At 41.6% G+C, this 14,921-nt stretch overlaps 1 long non-coding RNA gene across 2 annotated transcripts in view; it reads right to left on the bottom strand.

Annotated features, from left to right (window-relative positions):
* The window catches only part of LOC119500033, a 29,309-nt gene extending 14,676 nt beyond the window's left edge, over nt 1–14,633 (bottom strand). The window contains exons 1-3 of one of the 2 annotated variants that reach the window (XR_005209504.1): nt 14,325–14,633; nt 10,146–10,202; nt 9,765–10,012 (exon numbers count right to left, since the gene is read on the bottom strand). This is a non-coding gene — a long non-coding RNA (uncharacterized LOC119500033). Of the gene's footprint in view, nt 1–9,764; nt 10,013–10,145; nt 10,203–14,324 lie in introns of those variants that run through there. The other variant, XR_005209503.1, reaches the window with a different exon arrangement.
* Between the last annotated feature and the right edge of the window lie 288 nt (nt 14,634–14,921).

Below are 14,921 nucleotides of genomic sequence, written 5' to 3'. Positions count from 1 at the left end.
GACAAACGTCATCTGGACCCTGGAAAAAGGTGGGGGCCGCCGCCGAAATTGAATTCTGTAACCCCTTGCAACAGTAGCCACTACCCAGGGGTCTGAGACTTCCTTCTCCCAGCTGTCCAGGCGTAGCTGGGAGTGAACCTTGGCGGCTTCCCCACCACTCCTATGCAGAGGCCCCCTGGGTCCCTGGACCTTTGGGGGGGCGTCTCCTTTGAGGAGCCCCTCTTGCTGTACGCCGGGGCTGAAACCCTTGATGCTGCAGTCGCAGTCTTCCTGCAGCATCACCCGAACTTTGTGCACCTGAGCCCTGGCGCCTGCCACGCATCCAGGGCTCTGGATGACCCCAGGCAGCCTGGAATTGGTGCTGCTGGCCCGTTGGTCTCTGCCTCGTCGCTGCAGGCCGACTGAATGTGCGCTGCACGCTCTCTCGAGTACGCAGAGACTGTTCAGAGCTTTCTCCAAGACACTCTGGGAGTCAGAGTGAAAGACTCTAACCTTACCTTACCTTTTTCAGACATTGTTTAGACTTTTCTTTTCCAACATTTTTCAAACTTTTTTTAGACATTTTTTTCAGACATTTTTCAAACCTTTTTTTTTACGGATATTTTTTCAGACTTTTTTTTATATATATTTTCAGACTTTTGACATTTTTAAGACTTTTTTTTTTTACATAACATTTTTTAGACCTTTTTTCAGACATTTTTCAGACTTTTGCTTCTGGACATTTTTCAGACTTTTGCTTCTGGACAGTTTTCAGACTTTTTTTTTATATATTTTTCAGACATTTTTTTATATATATATATATATATATATAATTTTCAGACTTTTCTGGACATTTTTCAGACTTTTGTGTCTGGACATTTTTCAGATTTTATTTTTTAAATATTTTAAAGACATCTTTCAGACTTTTGCTTCTGGACTTTTTCAGATTTTTTTTTTTTTACATAACATTTTTTAGACCTTTTTTCAGACATTTTTCAGACTTTTGCTTCTGGACTTTTTCAGACTTTTTTTTTTCAAATAATTTTCAGACTTTTTTTTTTATATATATATTTTTCAAACTTTTCTTAACATTTTTCAGACTTTTGTGTTCGGACATTTTTCAGACTTTTTTTTTTTTTTTTTTTTTTTTTTTTTACCTTTTCAGACATTGCTTGATTTTCTCAAACTTTTTTTAGACTTTTTTCTCAGACATTTTTCAAACCTTTTTTTCCAGACATTTTTCAAACTTTTTTTCAGTTTTTTTTTCCAGTATTTTTCAAACAAACATTTGTTTCAGACATTTTCAGACTTTTTTTTGGACATTTTTCAGACTTTTTCTTTTTTCGAATATTTTTCAGACTTTTTTTTTTTATACATATTTTCAGACTTTTCTTGCCATTTTTCAGACTTTTGTGTCAAGACATTTTTCAGACTTTTTTTTTTTACATAAAATTTTTTTAAGCCATTTTTCAGACATTTTTCATACTTTTGCTTCTGTAATTTTTTCAGACATTTTTTTTTCAAATACTTTTCAGACTTTTTTTTCAGACTTTTTTTTTTCAAACATTTTTCAGACTTTTTTTTTCGAAAACTTTTCAGACTTTTTTTTTTATATATATTTTTTAAACTTTTCTTGACATTTTTCGGACTTTTGTTTTCCGGACATTTTTCAGACTTTTTTTTCCAACATTTTTCAGACTTTTTTTTTCGAATACTTTTCAGACTTTTTTTTATACATTTTTTAGAAAAAAAAGCTTCGGCCACTCGTGATGTGTTCGGTGTCCCATGGAGGTTTCCAAACACCTCTCGCCATTCTGCCCTCCCAGACTGCTCCCCAGCCTGTCCTGGAGGCATCTGTGAACACCAAAGTCCTCCTTGAAGGCAGATTGCCCAAGGGTACACCTTGTGTGAGCAACTTGCGGTCCCTCCATGGGCTCAGAGCTCTCTGACATGACTGAGTCACTCTGAGCTTCACATGCCTGTCCCTCCGTGGATGGAGGTTGAACGCATTCAGCCACCGCTGCAGGGGCCGAGCCCTGAGCAGGCCCAGCGGAATCACCAACACTGCTAATGATATCAACCCCAGCAGTCTCTGAAAGTGAAGCAACTGTAGGCGTTTGCCCAGTCGGAAGATACGCAAGACCGTTAGGATTCTCGCAACCCTCTGAGGGGTAAGGGACGCCTTCATCACAAGTGAGTTCAGGCAAAGCCCCAAGAATACTGTTTCCTGCCTCGGTTCGAGGTTGCTTTTCTTTAAGTTCACCCTGAAACCAAGGGATTGGACATGAGCTAAGACCCTCCCGGTATGCTGCATGACCTGTTCGCGAGATGAAGCGCAGACCAGCCAGTCGTCCAGGTGTGGCAGGATCTTTAAGCCTGCACTCTGGAGTGGTGACAGATCGACAAATGGGGACGTGGAAGTACGCGTCTTTTAGATCGATAGTGGTGAACCGTTCCCCTTGCTCTATCGACTCTAGAATGTGCCGTGTGTGCAGCATTCTGAACGGCAGAACCTTTATGTAGGTATTTAGGCGCTGGAGGTCCAGGATGGGACGTATCCCACCATCCTTTTTGGGAGCAAGGAAATATGTTGAATAAAAGCCAGCTTGCTGTTCGCTGGGCCTTACCTTCGCAATTACGTTCTTCTGAAGGAGGATTGCAATCTCCTCGGACAGAACTTTTGCCTGGAATGGGTCCTTGACAAACGTCATCTGGACCCTGGAAAAAGGTGGGGGCCGCCGCCGAAATTGAATTCTGTAACCCCTTGCAACAGTAGCCACTACCCAGGGGTCTGAGACTTCCTTCTCCCAGCTGTCCAGGCGTAGCTTGGGAGTGAACCTTGGCGGCTTCCCCACCACTCCTATGCAGAGGCCCCCTGGGTCCCTGGACCTTTGGGGGGGGCGTCTCCTTGAGGAGCCCCTCTTGCTGTACGCCGGGGCTGAAACCCTTGATGCTGCAGTCGCAGTCTTCCTGCAGCATCACCCGAACTTTGTGCACCTGAGCCCTGGCGCCTGCCACGCATCCAGGGCTCTGGATGACCCCAGGCAGCCTGGAATGGTGCTGCTGGCCCGTTGGTCTCTGCCTCGTCGCTGCAGGCCGACTGAATGTGCGCTGCACGCTCTCTCGAGTACGCAGAGACGCCCGATGTCACGAGTAAGCTGAGAGTGTGTGGACAGTGCCGCATCTATCAGGTTTCTGGTGTCCTGATCACCCGCACTAGCGGTCCTCTCTGAGCGCTGCTAACAAGAGAGCGAGTGCATTTCCTGCACGCGCCGCGCGGGGCGGCTGCATTATAGGACCTACAACCAAGTGGTCTGTCTTCGTGCACTCCTTACGAGGACAGTGTGGATTAGTGGTCACCTTATCTGGGCCTAGAGGGGTTAAAGCTGCCATTTCCCTCTCTACAGGCGGCATATCGCCCAAACCGGACTCAATGGGGGTACTGTGCCTTGGCTAGCCCTCCCGCACCCCGAATTAAACTGAGGGGCGCTACCAGGATTATTCCATGACCCTCCTTATACCATCTGACAATAATCCTCGGCTGCAGGAATAGTCACTGAGGGGCGAGACTGCGAGATGCCGGCCCAGACTCCCTCGGATGAGCTAGGGGTTTCGATTGGAATTGAAAGGCCCATAATCTTAGCCGCACTCAAAACCTTTGAAAACACATCACTGGGAACAGAATCGCCAGTACCATCGTCTACGGACGCAGATTCACCTGTGTGAGATAGGCTAAGGCAATGTGACTCTTCAGCAATCTCTGGGTGACCCTCGTCCTCCAAGGGAGAACCCTGTGCATAGAGTGATATAGCATCCAGGGTGATCGGCCTGATGTTCTCCATATGCCGCAAGTCCCTAGGGAGATCCCCTCCGAACAAGCCGCAGTCAGTGGAGCTGCTCTCTGAGCCTCCATTCTACTCACCCTGTCTGCCAGACCACGAATGGCGGCCAGGATTTGAGACTGAGTATCCACCTGCCCCCAGTAGTCAATGGGGATATATGCACTCGCTGGCTCAAAGGTATAAACAAAAATACTGCTCATAAGAACTAAAATCACCCCTTTCCTGTACGCGGACGTACAAGGGGGAACAAATAACCAATCCCACACTACTGCGCACAGAGGTTTAAGGGGGAAATGAAAACGCCCTTTAAACACAAGGGGAATGCAAGGCAAAATCCTTGGCTAAATGAAATATGCCGAAAGGTGGATTCGAACCCCGGCCTACCGCGGTAAGAGCGCCCGATCTACCGGTGAGCTATAACACTCAACAGGGCTTTTTTCATCAGCGCGGCGACTGTTTAAATAAATAACACCACAGAACTTTGCCTTTGGACTGGGTCCTTGACCAGGGCTCTGGATGACCCCAGGCAGCCTGGAATTGGTGCTGCTGGCCCGTTGGTCTCTGCCTCGTCGCTGCAGGCCGACTGAATGTGCGCTGCACGCTCTCTCGAGTACGCAGAGACTGTTCAGAGCTTTCTCCAAGACACTCTGGGAGTCAGAGTGAAAGACTCTAACCTTACCTTACCTTTTTCAGACATTGTTTAGACTTTTCTTTTCCAACATTTTTCAAACTTTTTTAGACATTTTTTTCAGACATTTTTCAAACCTTTTTTTTTTACGGATATTTTTCAGACTTTTTTTTATATATATTTTCAGACTTTTGACATTTTTTAAGACTTTTTTTTTTACATAACATTTTTTAGACCTTTTTTCAGACATTTTTCAGACTTTTGCTTCTGGACATTTTTCAGACTTTTGCTTCTTGGACAGTTTTCAGACTTTTTTTTTATATATTTTTCAGACATTTTTTTATATATATATATATATATATATAATTTTCAGACTTTTCTGGACATTTTTCAGACTTTGTGTCTGGACATTTTTCAGATTTTATTTTTTAAATATTTTAAAGACATCTTTCAGACTTTTGCTTCTGGACTTTTTCCAGATTTTTTTTTTTTACATAACATTTTTTAGACCTTTTTTCAGACATTTTTCAGACTTTTGCTTCTGGACTTTTTCAGACTTTTTTTTTCAAATAATTTTCAGACTTTTTTTTTTATATATATATTTTTCAAACTTTTCTTAACATTTTTCATACTTTTGTGTTCGGACATTTTTCAGACTTTTTTTTTTTTTTTTTACCTTTTCAGACATTGCTTGATTTTCTCAAACTTTTTTTAGACTTTTTTCTCAGACATTTTTCAAACCTTTTTTTCCAGACATTTTTCAAACTTTTTTTCAGTTTTTTTTTCCAGTATTTTTCAAACAAACATTTGTTTCAGACATTTTCAGACTTTTTTTTGGACATTTTTCAGACTTTTTCTTTTTTCGAATATTTTTCAGACTTTTTTTTTTATACATATTTTCAGACTTTTCTTGCCATTTTTCAGACTTTTGTGTCAAGACATTTTTCAGACTTTTTTTTTTTACATACAATTTTTTAAGCCATTTTTCAGACATTTTTCAGACTTTTGCTTCTGGACATTTTTCAGACATTTTTTTTCAAATACTTTTCAGACTTTTTTTTCAGACTTTTTTTTTTCAAACATTTTTCAGACTTTTTTTTTCGAAAACTTTTCAGACTTTTTTTTTTATATATATTTTTTAAACTTTTCTTGACATTTTTCGGACTTTTGTTTTCCGGACATTTTTCAGACTTTTTTTTCCAACATTTTTCAGACTTTTTTTTTTCGAATAATTTTAAGAATTTTTTTTATACATTTTTTAGAAAAAAAGCTTCGGCCACTCGTGATGTGTTCGGTGTCCCATGGAGGTTTCCAAACACCTCTCGCCATTCTGCCCTCCCAGACTGCTCCCCAGCCTGTCCTGGAGGCATCTGTGAACACCAAAGTCCTCCTTGAAGGCAGATTGCCCAAGGGTACACCTTGTGTGAGCAACTTGCGGTCCCTCCATGGGCTCAGAGCTCTCTGACATGACTGAGTCACTCTGAGCTTCACATGCCTGTCCCTCCGTGGATGGAGGTTGAACGCATTCAGCCACCGCTGCAGGGGCCGAGCCCTGAGCAGGCCCAGCGGAATCACCAACACTGCTAATGATATCAACCCCAGCAGTCTCTGAAAGTGAAGCAACTGTAGGCGTTTGCCCAGTCGGAAGATACGCAAGACCGTTAGGATTCTCGCAACCCCTCTGAGGGGTAAGGGACGCCTTCATCACAAGTGAGTTCAGGCAAAGCCCCAAGAATACTGTTTCCTGCCTCGGTTCGAGGTTGCTTTTCTTTAAGTTCACCCTGAAACCAAGGGATTGGACATGAGCTAAGACCCTCCCGGTATGCTGCATGACCTGTTCGCGAGATGAAGCGCAGACCAGCCAGTCGTCCAGGTGTGGCAGGATCTTTAAGCCTGCACTCTGGAGTGGTGACAGATCGACAAATGGGGACGTGGAAGTACGCGTCTTTTAGATCGATAGTGGTGAACCGTTCCCCTTGCTCTATCGACTCTAGAATGTGCCGTGTGTGCAGCATTCTGAACGGCAGAACCTTTATGTAGGTATTTAGGCGCTGGAGGTCCAGGATGGGACGTATCCCACCATCCTTTTTGGGAGCAAGGAAATATGTTGAATAAAAGCCAGCTTGCTGTTCGCTGGGCCTTACCTTCGCAATTACGTTCTTCTGAAGGAGGATTGCAATCTCCTCGGACAGAACTTTTGCCTGGAATGGGTCCTTGACAAACGTCATCTGGACCCTGGAAAAAGGTGGGGGCCGCCGCCGAAATTGAATTCTGTAACCCCTTGCAACAGTAGCCACTACCCAGGGGTCTGAGACTTCCTTCTCCCAGCTGTCCAGGCGTAGCTGGGAGTGAACCTTGGCGGCTTCCCCACCACTCCTATGCAGAGGCCCCCTGGGTCCCTGGACCTTTGGGGGGGCGTCTCCTTTGAGGAGCCCCTCTTGCTGTACGCCGGGGCTGAAACCCTTGATGCTGCAGTCGCAGTCTTCCTGCAGCATCACCCGAACTTTGTGCACCTGAGCCCTGGCGCCTGCCACGCATCCAGGGCTCTGGATGACCCCAGGCAGCCTGGAATTGGTGCTGCTGGCCCGTTGGTCTCTGCCTCGTCGCTGCAGGCCGACTGAATGTGCGCTGCACGCTCTCTCGAGTACGCAGAGACTGTTCAGCTTTCTCCAAGACACTCTGGGAGTCAGAGTGAAAGACTCTACCCGGTACCACCGGCATGTTGCTGAGCTCCTTCCTGATGTTCTCGGGGAGGGTTGTCTGAGCTAGCCAGATCTGTCTGCGGGCCATCATGGCTGACGACATAGCGGAACCGATGTCACGAGTAAGCTGAGAGTGTGTGGACAGTGCCGCATCTATCAGGTTTCTGGTGTCCTGATCACCCGCACTAGCGGTCCTTCTGAGCGCTGCTAACAAGAGAGCGAGTGCATTTCCTGCACGCGCCGCGCGGGCGGCTGCATTATAGGACCTACAAACCAAGTGGTCTGTCTTCTTGCACTCCTTACGAGGACAGTGTGGATTAGTGGTCACCTTATCTGGGCCTAGAGGGGTTAAAGCTGCCATTTCCCTCTCTACAGGCGGCATATCGCCCAAACCGGACTCATGGGGGGTACTGTGCCTTGGCTAGCCTCCCGCACCCCGAATTAAACTGAGGGGCGCTACCAGGATTATTCCATGACCTCCTTAACATCTGACAATAATCCTCGGCTGCAGGAATAGTCACTGAGGGGCGAGACTGCGAGATGCCGGCCCAGACTCCCTCGGATGAGCTAGGGGTTTCGATTGGAATTGAAAGGCCCATAATCTTAGCCGCACTCAAAACCTTTGAAAACACATCACTGGGAACAGAATCGCCAGTACCATCGTCTACGGACGCAGATTCACCTGTGTGAGATAGGCTAAGGCAATGTGACTCTTCAGCAATCTCTGGGTGACCCTCGTCCTCCAAGGGAGAACCCTGTGCATAGAGTGATATAGCATCAGGGTGATCGGCCTGATGTTCTCCATATGCCGGCAAGTCCCTAGGCGGCCAGGATTTGAGACTGAGTATCCACCTGCCCCCAGTAGTCAATGGGGATATATGCACTCGCTGGCTCAAAGGTATAAACAAAAATACTGCTCATAAGAACTAAAATCACCCCTTTCCTGTACGCGGACGTACAAGGGGGAACAAATAACCAATCCCACCTACTGCGCACAGAGGTTTAAGGGGGAAATGAAAACGCCCTTTTAAACACAAGGGGAATGCAAGGCAAAATCCTTGGCTAAATGAAATATGCCGAAAGGTGGATTCGACACCCGGCCTACCGCGGTAAGAGCGCCCGCTCTACCGGGTGAGCTATAACACTCAACGGGCTTTTTTTCATCGGCGCGCGGACTGTTTAAATAAATAACACCACAGAACTTTTGCCTTGGACTGGGTCCTTGACCAGGGCTCTGGATGACCCCAGGCAGCCTGGAATTGGTGCTGCTGGCCCGTTGGTCTCTGCCTCGTCGCTGCAGGCCGACTGAATGTGCGCTGCACGCTCTCTCGAGTACGCAGAGACTGTTCAGAGCTTTCTCCAAGACACTCTGGGAGTCAGAGTGAAAGACTCTAACCTTACCTTACCTTTTTCAGACATTGTTTAGACTTTTCTTTTCCAACATTTTTCAAAACTTTTTTTTAGACATTTTTTTCAGGACATTTTTCAAACCTTTTTTCAGATATTTTTGAAACATTTTTTTTTTACGGATATTTTTTTCAGACTTTTTTTTATATATATTTTCAGATTTTTGACATTTTTTAAGACTTTTGTGTCCGGACATTTTTCAGACTTTTTTTTTTTACATAACATTTTTAGACCTTTTTTTCAGACATTTTTCAGACTTTTGCTTCTGGACATTTTTCAGACTTTTGCTTCTGGACAGTTTTCAGACTTTTTTTTTTATATATTTTTCAGACATTTTTTTATATATATATATATATATATATAATTTTTCAGACTTTTCTGGACATTTTTCAGACTTTTGTGTCTGGACATTTTTCAGATTTTTTTTTTTCAAATATTTTAAAGACATCTTTCAGACTTTTGCTTCTGTGACTTTTTCAGATATTTATTTTTTTATATACTTTTTAGACCTTTTTTCATACTTTTTCAGACTTTTGCTTCTGGAATCTTTTTTCAGGACTTTTTTTTTCAAATAATTTTCAGACTTTTTTTTTTTACTTTTTTTTCAAATATTTTCAAGACATTTTTCAGACGTTTGCTTCTGGACTTTTTTTTTAAATAACATTTTTCAGACTTTTTTTTCAAATCTTTCAGACTTTTGTGTCAGACATTTTTCAGACTTTTTTTTTTTTTTTACCTTTTTCAGACATTGTTTAGACTTTTCTTTTCCAACATTTTTCAAACTTTTTTTAGACATTTTTTTCAGACATTTTTCAAACCTGTAAATGTAATTAGAGTATATGTATGGCTCAATAAGGAAGCTGGTTAATAATTAATAATTGACTTATGGAAAAGGGTGGGATTAAATAACTTTATACTTCTTCTCACTCCTTTTCGAATATGTAAATCAAGGCATCAAATGTTGACAATTTACTTTTCATTGTATATAAATACTACTTGTTTCTGACTGTCCACTTGTTGGTATGATCATTCTTTTTCCTTATTTTTTTTTTTTTTTTTGTATTCTACATGCTTGAAATAAATTTTGAAATGAAATGAAAAATGAAATAAGCAATGGAAATAAACCAAAGGATTCACTTTGTATATTGAGCTCAGAAGCTTTAAGAGCAGCAGATAGTTCACCTTTTCAATGCAGCTTAAACAGGGTTGAGATCTGATAACATTTAATTTTATTTATTTATTAAAGATTTATGATTCATACAATTGTGTTCAATGCAAATGATTATACTCCATACAGCAGGTTGGTACAGTGATTTGGGAGACTGGCCCTGAACCAGAAGACCTGGTTTTACTCTCAAGCTTCCACTGTGCTGAAGTGTGCCAAAAGCAAGGCACTGAAACTATATATTGTGACGTAACCATTTACTTTTCAAATGATGGTGAAAAGTCCACTGCTAACATCCAAAATTACACTGATGTCCAAAAAGTGAAAATACATTGTTTTTTATTACATTTTCCTAACATTCCTAACTGACATTTTACATGACGTACTTTTTTTTAAATTTTTTTTTTTTTAAAAAAACTAACCTAACATCCTGACTTATCACGAAATCTTTTCATCACGCACTATCTTGGCTAACATTCCTAACATACCTAACATGCTATACTATTGACTTTTTTTTTTTTATACATATTTTCAGACTTTTCTTGCCATTTTTCAGACTTTTGTGTCAAGACATTTTTCAGACTTTTTTTTTTACATACAATTTTTTAAGCCATTTTTCAGACATTTTTCAGACTTTTGCTTCTGGACATTTTTCAGACATTTTTTTTCAAATACTTTTCAGACTTTTTTTTCAGACTTTTTTTTTTCAAACATTTTTCAGACTTTTTTTTTCGAAAACTTTTCAGACTTTTTTTTTATATATATTTTTTAAACTTTTCTTGACATTTTTCGGACTTTTGTTTTCCAGGACATTTTTCAGACTTTTTTTTCCAACATTTTTCAGACTTTTTTTTTTTCGAATACTTTTCAGACTTTTTTTTATACATTTTTTAGAAAAAAAAGCTTCGGCCACTCGTGATGTGTTCGGTGTCCCATGGAGGTTTCCAAACACCTCTCGCCATTCTGCCCTCCCAGACTGCTCCCCAGCCTGTCCTGGAGGCATCTGTGAACACCAAAGTCCTCCTTGAAGGCAGATTGCCCAAGGGTACACCTTGTGTGAGCAACTTGCGGTCCCTCCATGGGCTCAGAGCTCTCTGACATGACTGAGTCACTCTGAGCTTCACATGCCTGTCCCTCCGTGGATGGAGGTTGAACGCATTCAGCCACCGCTGCAGGGGCCGAGCCCTGAGCAGGCCCAGCGGAATCACCAACACTGCTAATGATATCAACCCCAGCAGTCTCTGAAAGTGAAGCAACTGTAGGCGTTTGCCCAGTCGGAAGATACGCAAGACCGTTAGGATTCTCGCAACCCTCTGAGGGGTAAGGGACGCCTTCATCACAAGTGAGTTCAGGCAAAGCCCCAAGAATACTGTTTCCTGCCTCGGTTCGAGGTTGCTTTTCTTAAGTTCACCCTGAAACCAAGGGATTGGACATGAGCTAAGACCCTCCCGGTATGCTGCATGACCTGTTCGCGAGATGAAGCGCAGACCAGCCAGTCGTCCAGGTGTGGCAGGATCTTTAAGCCTGCACTCTGGAGTGGTGACAGATCGACAAATGGGGACGTGGAAGTACGCGTCTTTTAGATCGATAGTGGTGAACCGTTCCCCTTGCTCTATCGACTCTAGAATGTGCCGTGTGTGCAGCATTCTGAACGGCAGAACCTTTATGTAGGTATTTAGGCGCTGGAGGTCCAGGATGGGACGTATCCCACCATCCTTTTTGGGAGCAAGGAAATATGTTGAATAAAAGCCAGCTTGCTGTTCGCTGGGCCTTACCTTCGCAATTACGTTCTTCTGAAGGAGGATTGCAATCTCCTCGGACAGAACTTTTGCCTGGAATGGGTCCTTGACAAACGTCATCTGGACCCTGGAAAAAGGTGGGGGCCGCCGCCGAAATTGAATTCTGTAACCCCTTGCAACAGTAGCCACTACCCAGGGGTCTGAGACTTCCTTCTCCCAGCTGTCCAGGCGTAGCTGGGAGTGAACCTTGGCGGCTTCCCCACCACTCCTATGCAGAGGCCCCCTGGGTCCCTGGACCTTTGGGGGGGCGTCTCCTTTGAGGAGCCCCTCTTGCTGTACGCCGGGGCTGAAACCCTTGATGCTGCAGTCGCAGTCTTCCTGCAGCATCACCCGAACTTTGTGCACCTGAGCCCTGGCGCCTGCCACGCATCAGGGTGATCGGCCTGATGTTCTCCATATGCCGGCAAGTCCCTAGGGGAGATCCCCTCCGAACAAGCCGCAGTCAGTGGAGCTGCTCTCTGAGCCTCCATTCTACTCACCCTGTCTGCCAGACCACGAATGGCGGCCAGGATTTGAGACTGAGTATCCACCTGCCCCCAGTAGTCAATGGGGATATATGCACTCGCTGGCTCAAAGGTATAAACAAAAATACTGCTCATAAGAACTAAAATCACCCCTTTCCTGTACGCGGACGTACAAGGGGGAACAAATAACCAATCCCACCTACTGCGCACAGAGGTTTAAGGGGGAAATGAAAACGCCCTTTTAAACACAAGGGGAATGCAAGGCAAAATCCTTGGCTAAATGAAATATGCCGAAAGGTGGATTCGAACCCCGGCCTACCGCGGTAAGAGCGCCCGCTCTACCGGGTGAGCTATAACACTCAACGGGCTTTTTTCATCGGCGCGCGACTGTTTAAATAAATAACACCACAGAACTTTTGCCTTTGGACTGGGTCCTTGACCAGGGCTCTGGATGACCCCAGGCAGCCTGGAATTGGTGCTGCTGGCCCGTTGGTCTCTGCCTCGTCGCTGCAGGCCGACTGAATGTGCGCTGCACGCTCTCTCGAGTACGCAGAGACTGTTCAGAGCTTTCTCCAAGACACTCTGGGAGTCAGAGTGAAAGACTCTAACCTTACCTTACCTTTTTCAGACATTGTTTAGACTTTTCTTTTCCAACATTTTTCAAACTTTTTTTAGACATTTTTTTCAGACATTTTTCAAACCTTTTTTTTTTACGGATATTTTTTCAGACTTTTTTTTATATATATTTTCAGACTTTTGACATTTTTTAAGACTTTTTTTTTTTTACATAACATTTTTTAGACCTTTTTTCAGACATTTTTCAGACTTTTGCTTCTGGACATTTTTCAGACTTTTTTTTTTCGAATACTTTTCAGACTTTTTTTATATATATATATATATATAATTTTCAGACTTTTCTTGACATTTTTCAGACTTTTGTGTCCGGACATTTTTCAGACTTTTTTTTCCAACATTTTTCAGACTTTTTTTTCCAACATTTTTCAGACGTTTTTTTTTTCGAATACTTTTCAGACTTTTTTTTATATATATATATATATATAATTTTCAGACTTTTCTTGACATTTTTCAGACTTTTGTGTCCGGACATTTTTCAGACTTTTTTTTTTCAAATATTTTAAAGACATCTTTAAGACTTTTGATTCTGGACTTTTTCAGACTTTTTTTTTCAAATAATTTTCAGACTTTTTTTTTTTTAATATATATTTTTCAGACTTTTTTCAGACATTTTTCAGACTTTTGCTTTTGGACATTTTTCAGACTTTTTTTTAAATATATTTTTCAGACTTTTCTGGACATTTTTCAGATTTTTTTTTTTTACTTTTTTTTCAAATATTTTCAAGACATTTTTCAGACGTTTGCTTCTGGACTTTTTTTTTTTAAATAACATTTTTCAGACTTTTTTTTTCAAATCTTTCAGACTTTTGTGTCAGACATTTTTCAGACTTTTTTTTTTTTTTTTTTACCTTTTTCAGACATTGTTTAGACTTTTCTTTTCCAACATTTTTCAAACTTTTTTTAGACATTTTTTTCAGACATTTTTCAAACCTGTAAATGTAATTAGAGTATATGTATGGCTCAATAAGGAAGCTGGTTAATAATTAATAATTGACTTATGGAAAAGGGGTGGGATTAAATAACTTTATACTTCTTCTCACTCCTTTTCGAATATGTAAATCAAGGCATCAAATGTTGACAATTTACTTTTCATTGTATATAAATACTACTTGTTTCTGACTGTCCACTTGTTGGTATGATCATTCTTTTTCCTTATTTTTTTTTTTTTTTTTTGTATTCTACATGCTTGAAATAAATTTTGAAATGAAATGAAAAATGAAATAAGCAATGGAAATAAACCAAAGGATTCACTTTGTATATTGAGCTCAGAAGCTTTAAGAGCAGCAGATAGTTCACCTTTTCAATGCAGCTTAAACAGGGTTGAGATCTGATAACATTTAATTTTATTTATTTATTAAAGATTTATGATTCATACAATTGTGTTCAATGCAAATGATTATACTCCATACAGCAGGTTGGTACAGTGATTTGGGAGACTGGCCCTGAACCAGAAGACCTGGTTTTACTCTCAAGCTTCCACTGTGCTGAAGTGTGCCAAAAGCAAGGCACTGAAACTATATATTGTGACGTAACCATTTACTTTTCAAATGATGGTGAAAAGTCCACTGCTAACATCCAAAATTACACTGATGTCCAAAAAGTGAAAATACATTGTTTTTTATTACATTTTCCTAACATTCCTAACTGACATTTTACATGACGTACTTTTTTTTAAATTTTTTTTTTTTTTAAAAAAACTAACCTAACATCCTGACTTATCACGAAATCTTTTCATCACGCACTATCTTGGCTAACATTCCTAACATACCTAACATGCTATACTATTGACTTTTTTTTTTTTTTTTTTTAACACGACTTTTTTCATCACGCACTATACTAAGCTAACATTCCTAACATACCTAACATGCTATAGACCTTTTTTTTTTTTTGGTGACTAAGAGTCATGGAATGAGGGGAAACAGAGAGAGAGAGATGCGGCAAAGGTCCACAGGTCCGGATTCGAACCCGGGTCGACCGCGGCTAAGGCTCAGCCTTAGCCATACATGGGCGCCCGCTGTACCAACTGAGCTAGCCAGGCGCCCACTAGTGCCATTTTTGACATACTATATAAATCTAGTTTTCATGACTTTTACAATGCCATTTTTCGGATGTACTATGCTATACATTTTTTGATGACATTTTGATGACATACTAAATACTATACTACACTATGACATTTTACATCACTAAAGTTAATGATTAATAATTGATTTATGGAGAAGGGGTGTGATTAAATAAGTTTATACTTCTTCTCACTCCTTTTGGAATATGTAAATCAAGGCATCAAGTGTTTGAAAAT

The sequence above is a fragment of the Sebastes umbrosus genome, chromosome 2 (genome assembly GCF_015220745.1).
Source record: "Sebastes umbrosus isolate fSebUmb1 chromosome 2, fSebUmb1.pri, whole genome shotgun sequence".
NCBI classification, from domain to species: domain Eukaryota; kingdom Metazoa; phylum Chordata; class Actinopteri; order Perciformes; family Sebastidae; genus Sebastes; species Sebastes umbrosus.
This window is presented reverse-complemented; position numbering and strand designations above follow the sequence as displayed.